Here is a 7,464-nt window from a genome sequence, read left to right as displayed (position 1 = left end):
AATCAAAATTCTGCACTCTGCCTGACCAACTCGTCGAGTGCACGAACTGACTTGCCGAGTTGGTTGCATTTTCACTTGGACTCGTCGAGTCCTCCCCATGGACTCGTCGAGTCCCCTGTGCAGACAGCTCAAAATTCGATTTTTTCACTATTTTGCATCAAGTATTAACAAACAAGCCTAGGCTCTTATACCACTGATGGGTTTTGAGCATTCTAACACCCCTAAGTGTACATGCAACCCTCGAAAACCTTGGATCTATGTTTGTCTAAAATACATGCAACATTTGATTTCCAAGGTTCATAATCCTATCTAGCATACATGGGGAACTTTTAATCTAAAAGATGGCTAGAATTACATAACTTGTAGTTGATTTGATTCCTTGAAAACCTTGAGAGCCTAGCACCCCAAGTGTGATGCCTCAAATGCTTCACACAACACCAAATGCTTTGGAATAACTTTGAGAGAATGTCTAACACTTGTAAAATCAGCTTGCCCTCTCTTGTTCTTAGTGTGTCCAATTTTGGTGAGTAACATGTTGCATATATAGTGTGTCACATCTAGGGTTACACCATGTAAACCCTAATGTGACATGACTCTTAATTTCCATGACCCATGGGTTTGTAACTCCCATGGAGCATCCTATGGTTTTAACCCAACTTGATAATCCATGGAGCCTTTTAGTCCACTATACAAGTTACGGATGATTTACATAATCAACCCGTATATTTAATTAGTCATGTTTTGATCACTTAATTAATTCCAAATTAATTCTTGATAAATACTAATTAAATAATACTATTAATATAATAGAACTTATAATATATTAGTAAACCACAAGTGTTATTTCTCTCATTTAGTCCATCCAAATGCATTATGCCATGCAACCCAAATGGACCATGTCGGGTCGGGTCAAGTACATACCAAAAATAGTTATGGACTTAGACACCTTATCTAACAGTCTCCCACTTGGATAAGTCTAATAAGTATAACTGCAAGTATGACTTTAGGAACCGATTAGCAATCGTAGCTTTTTCAAGGTCTCTTGGAACTGATAAGATGATGATGTGCCATTTAAGATAAGTCATCATATAATCCTCTGTTCTAGATATCAGTCGGACAAATACATGGAACAATGTCTTACTTATTGTCTAGCTGTTTGTTTCCCGATTTCCGATTTGTTTGACATAGAACTAAATTGAACACATCAATTTCGTTCTGACCGTGCCCGGTACTTAAGTCAAAACAAAATCATCGAGGGGCCCAGATATCGCTTCTAATCCAAGAAGGAACAGATAAACACCGACTCATATGCTTGTTCTACTACTTGTTGAATCACACACAAAAGTACGTTTTATAACATCGAGTTACCAATGCGGTTTTATACGATCAATGCATAACCAACTTATAGGAAACAAGTCATATCTCTAGGTTTGAAGACTTATATGATATTACCATCTCACGATCACTCGAGATAAATTCCATGAAGTGATACCAGTGAGCGTGGGTTGAGTCCAATGCTCAGAACTTGTGAGCACTCATGAGTGTTGTAGCCATGTCTAACAACTTAGACCTCTACAACCATCTCATGTCAGTTTTGATTCATACTTACTTCCAACATATGACCGACTGTCGAGATTCGAATAATATGATATACCAAACATAATTATTCTGGAAGTTAAAACATGCAAAAAAAATATAGTAAATGATTGACAAGAGATAACAACACTTTACTCATAAATAAACACACTTTATCTAACTACTAAAACTAATATCATCCTTCAGCCCTATGCTACGAGCATGCTGGAGATGCTTAACCCGAATCAGTCCCTTCGTGAGGGGATCTGCTGGGTTCTCATCCGATGATACCCTCTTTGCCACGAGGAGTCCTTCTTCTATTCGATTTCTGATGAAATGGTATTTTCTGTCGATGTGTTTGGATCTCCCGTGATCCCTTGGTTCCTTGGCTAAGGCAACTGCACTTTCTCTATCACAAAAAATTTCCATTGGCTCCTTTATAGCTGGTACAACTCCAAGGTCTCCAATGAAGTTCTTCAGCCATATCACCTCCTTTGCTGCCTCGCTTGCTGCTATATACTCTGATTCGCAAGTTGAATCAGCCACTGTCTCTTGCTTGGAACTCTTCCAAGTAATTGCTCCTCCGTTTATGGTAAAGACCCAGCCTGAATGAGAGCGAAAATTATCCATATCAGTCTGAAAACTAGCATCGCTATACCCTTCAACTCTCAAGTCATCACACCCACCGAGGGTAAGGACCCAGTCCTTAGTCCTCCGCAGGTACTTGAGGATATTCTTTACTGCAGTCCAGTGTGCCTTGCCAGGGTTCCTCTGATATCTGCTAACCATGCTCAAAGAAAAGGCTACACCAGGTTGAGTGCAGGTCATAACATACGTGATCGAACCTACTATAGAAGCATAAGGTACTCGACTCATTTCTACTATCTCGGCCTCAGTACTCGGTCTCTAAGTTTTACTCAGTTTGGCGTTACTCTGGATAGGTAACTCCCCTTTCTTGGAGTCCTGCATGCTGAACTTCTTCAGCACCTTCTCCAAGTAAGTACTCTGACCAATTCCAATTAGTCTTTTACTCCGATTTCTCAGAATCCTTATCCCCAGAATATAGGCAGCTTCTCCTAGGTCTTTCATAGAGAAACACTTCCCAAGCCAGGACTTCACTTCATGTAAGGTTGGGATCCCACTTCCTATGAGTAGTATGTCATCCACATACAGTACTAAAAAGCTAACTATACTCCCACTAGCTTTGACATATACACAAGATTTATCTTCACACCTTGAAAAGCCAAATTCTTTGACTTTCTCATCAAAGCAGAGATTCCTTCTCCGAGGTGCCTGTTTCAATCCATAAATGGATTTCTCGAGCTTACACACTCTATTAGGGTATTATGTATTGACAAAACCCTCTGGCTGATTCATGTAAACATCCTTAGCCAAAATTCCATTAAGGAAGGCGGTTTTGACATCTATTTTCCATATTTCATAATCATGAAATGCAACGATGGCTAACCGAACCCTAATGGAGTTAATCTTTGCAACTGGTGAAAAGGTCTCATCATAATCAACTCCCGGGGTTTGAGAAAAGCCCTTTGCAACCAGTCATGCCTTATATGTGTGTACATTACCATCCATGTCGATCTTCTTCTTAAAGATCCACTTGCACCCAACTGTCTTACGACCTGGTACATTGTCAACCAAGTTCCAAACTTGATTGTCATACATGGACTGTATCCCGCTGTCCATTGCCTTTTTCCATTTGGTAGACTCGGGGCCTACCATGGCTTCTGCGTAACTGTTAGGTTCATCCAGACTTACCAATGTCTCATCACTGATAAGTGTCTCACCTTTCGAAGTAATATGGAAACCATAATAATGCTCAGGTGCATTCCTAACCCTGGTGGAACGCCTCAGAGGTAGAGACTTGTTAATTGGCTCAACAAGATTTTGGTGTATTTAAAATCATTTTTCGATACAAATAGCTCCTTAAAAGTTAAAAAAAACTATGTTTTTGTATATATATTAAGGTAATGATTAACATACACTACAACAATAAGCATCCATAGAGACGAGGTCTACAGGGACGACACATGTCGTCTCTATAGATACTCTATAGGGACGACATGTCGTCTCCACATAGTTGACAAATTTTTTTTAAATTTTACGGCTACAACGGTCTCACCATGTTATAGCGGGAAGGAAACTGAAACAAACGTATTTTGGGGAAGGCTATAGATGACTTTTCATCCCCATATCTTTCTACGACTTAAATTGGGAGAACAACCTCCTTTGTTTTGTTCATGTACACTCAATCATTAGTCTCTATCTCTCTCTCTCTCTCTCACTCTCGATCGGAGATTCTCCCTTCCCTAATTTTGACCATTATCTTCTCCTCTGGTGACTTCCTCACCTCCCACTCCCTGTGCATCTTCTTCCTCTCTCCATGGATTCTAATGCTAGTTGTCTAACACCACCATTAGGCCCAACAATGTCGATTAGTTTCAACGTCGTCGATTCTGACTATCAGCTTCCTTTTCACATCCAGTTACGAGTACTATTGAATACAAGCCCTACACCGGCTACCAGGTTAGTAATTTTGACTATCAACCTATAATTGAGGTATATGTTAGCAATTATGTATTTGAAACTGGAATTGGGATATAAGTTAGAGATGATGACGAAGACAAACTCAAATTCGATAGAGACTTTTTTTGTAATTTTACTCTGTACGGTTTCTTTGGCTGCAGCAAGGTTATTGTATGTTCAAATAGCTTATTTAAGAAGCTTATCTTACACCATACCAAAAATCAAGGTAAGTTATATTATTGTTGAACCTCATCTTTGTTTTTACGAATCTCGATAACTCTGTGATGTAAACAAAGTTAGCTGCAATCATGTCAATCTGTTGTATGTACAACTCGGTAATCTTATAAAACCTATAATTCTGACTATCGGCTTCCTTTTATGCGATTATTGTGTGTGTACTTGGTTTTTGTGCAATTCCTGTATGCATACTTGTTTATTATGCTTTTGAATTGCACACTTGTGGTGTGTGTAGGATTGGAGATGCAATGGCAAAGGTTATGTGGCTTATCGCAATTTTTTTACCAGGCTGGAGAATCGAATGAAGTTGCAACCACCTAGCCACCTAAGTAGTCCTGGAACCAAGTGATTTCCATTTTTACTTGATATTCACAAAATGTTTATTACTTGACTCACCTTTGTGTTCCCAGACATGATCCAGAAATAGATGGCCGTATCATTATGGGGAGGGTTCACTGCACTGAATAAGTTGACCTGTGTAGAAGGTAAGAACCTTAAGCCCTAATTTTGATGAATATAATGCTTTAAAGATATATCATATTGATTGGTCTATTTGGTTTTCAGGAACTACATTCAAGGTTATCCATCTATTCGGATATTCTGAAAGGGCAGTGATGTTATTTTTTCTCATTGTGTGATAGTATTTTATATTTCCTGAATAGCTATATGCAGAGTCATTAGCTAGGTTTGCAGGAGGTTCTCTATATATCTACCCTCTCTGATAAATATTTGCAGGCATTTACTCGTTTGAGTGCAGTCTATGGTGGCATGTACACGCTCAACAAACCAGAATGCAAGGTAATCCATAGAATTGGAATTTCGGATTCCATTCCATTCCAAGGATGGAATTCAGTTTTGTTAGATTTCTTCAAATCCCATGTTTCATGAGTGAAGGGAATTCAATTTCATTCCATCCCATTCTTCATTTTTTTACAAAAAGACCAAAATACCCTTTCTCATATTCCAATTCCATTGACAGATTCAATTGCTTTCAAAAAACAGTTAGAGTTTGAAGATGGGAAAGCAATTGGTGTTACATTAGATGCAGAAACTGCAAAATGCAAAAAGTAGCACATGTTCATTGCCTTTGTGAAAATAGAAGCGGAAACAGATAATCCAAAAATAGTAACAAAAAACTTCACTTGCTGATGTGGATTTTCTAATTTTATTTTTTCTCTGTTATTAATATTTCTATTAAAAAAATCACACAAATAAACTGAAAGCCTAAGTGAGGGACTAAAGTAGACACTTCAGATAGTTGGTTGTTTAAAACAACATTACTATATACAATTACTGTTATACATTCTAAAAATCACACAAATAAAAGTTGTCTCATCATCAATTCTTTTCTTTTTGTCAAATTTTGTTTTATATTGTACATTTTAAAGTCTCATTTTTTTTATATAATTATTGTTTCAGATATTCAATTTTAGCACAGGAAGATTAACAGATAAAATAGTTGTGGACAGCAAGGTCAATTTATTTTTTGTGGGGATTCACATGTGAGTAGGCGTTTCAAACCATCTTGGTTTTATCTTACTTGCAAAAGTTTCTCCAAGTCACGAGCTTCTCCCAGTTGTATGTTTTCAAATCTGAAGATGGTGATGCAAACAAGTAAACATAGCTACACAATCAGTTTTCTTGATATTGTATATATGAAATTTTTAAACAATTTCAAATTATGTAGTATGTTTTAGTAAACAATTGTATAAGATATTCAAATGTTTTGATATTGTATGATTTAATGTTTTTGTAGTTAAATTTAGTGTTTTTGCGCTTTTGTATTTGAGACAACTGGAAAAGTAAACAAAAAATGGAAAAGTAAACAAAAAATAGAAGCGGAATGTAAATTCTATACAATATCTATAGAGACGACATTTCGTTGCTATAGGTCTAGCTATGGGGACGACATGTCATCTCTATAGGTCTAGCTATGGGGGTGACGTGTCGTCTCTATAGGTCCACCAATGGGGATGACAACCACGAACCAACAAAAACGATATGTCTATCTATGGCGACGATATCTATAGTGACGACCCAAACTATCTATTGCGACGGGGCTATAGCGACAAAGGCTATAGGGACGACTTGTCGTCACAACCACCTATAGAGACGACTTTCTATAACCTATAGAGACGACATTTGCCGTCCCTATAAGTCTCGTTTCTTGTATAGTTTAAGGAAACATGTTTTGTTGGAAAACACTTATGTATTCATTTCCCAATTCCGCCGGTACGTTGGAGGCTTTTGCGAAAAAAATAAATGATTGGCTAAGAATGATTCCCCCATTCTCAACCTTTTTTATTTTCTCAATTGAACTTACCTCTCTCTTTCTCTCTCTCTCTCTCTCTCTCTCTCTCTCTATATATATATATATATATATATATATATATATATATATATATATATATATATATATATATATATAGAGAGAGAGAGAGAGGTTCATATGTGGATGAACATCTATTGTGTGGACGTAGGAACCAATTAGAATTTAGCAAAAAATAAATCATTAATTTAATCAATAAGGACAAATTAGTAATACCACCTATATATTTGTTAATATCTAAAATTAATAATCAATATCCCATTATTTTAGCAATTAGTTTTTTAGTTCCTTTATAAAATCCTATCTACAAAATCATTCATCAAGTATATGAACGTATCATCATCTATCGGCCACTCTTTAAATTAGAGTTTCTTCACACCTTCCCTCCCTTCATCAAAATATGATATATTAATCACCATAGCCGATCACCACCGTCTTCCTTATGCGAGCAATGTTAACCATTCACCACACCTATGCAATCCTCCTGCATTATCTATGTACCCTCACTGCCACCGACATCGTTCGATTTTTTTTATTAGAGGCTACGTATAAAAGGAGAAAATGATAAATTTATTCCCCCGATTGACTGTGAGTCTCACATAAGTTGACATTGTCTCATGGAAGGAAGATGAGGTTGGTTAGTTCTCTAACAACAATAGAGCAGTGGAGACAAATTAACTTAACTAGAAAGGGAATTAAAATAATACGTTGTCACTAGGAGGGGAGGTGGCTACCTGGGCCATCATGCGTCGCCAATAGAGGAGGCACTGGTGAGCAATGTT

The 7,464-nt window shown here is 37.2% G+C and overlaps 1 long non-coding RNA gene across 1 annotated transcript; it reads left to right on the top strand.

Moving 5' to 3' along the window:
• Positions 1-3,806: 3,806 nt before the first annotated feature.
• On the top strand, positions 3,807-6,114 carry LOC111912157 (uncharacterized). The gene is made up of 5 exons (XR_006184874.2): positions 3,807-4,116; positions 4,278-4,342; positions 4,589-4,838; positions 4,918-5,151; positions 5,773-6,114. It is a non-coding gene; the product is annotated as an uncharacterized LOC111912157 (long non-coding RNA).
• The last annotated feature ends 1,350 nt before the right edge of the window (positions 6,115-7,464 follow it).

Source organism: Lactuca sativa, chromosome 7 (assembly GCF_002870075.4).
Source record: "Lactuca sativa cultivar Salinas chromosome 7, Lsat_Salinas_v11, whole genome shotgun sequence".
In the NCBI taxonomy this organism is placed as follows: Eukaryota; Viridiplantae; Streptophyta; class Magnoliopsida; order Asterales; family Asteraceae; genus Lactuca; species Lactuca sativa.
This window is presented reverse-complemented; position numbering and strand designations above follow the sequence as displayed.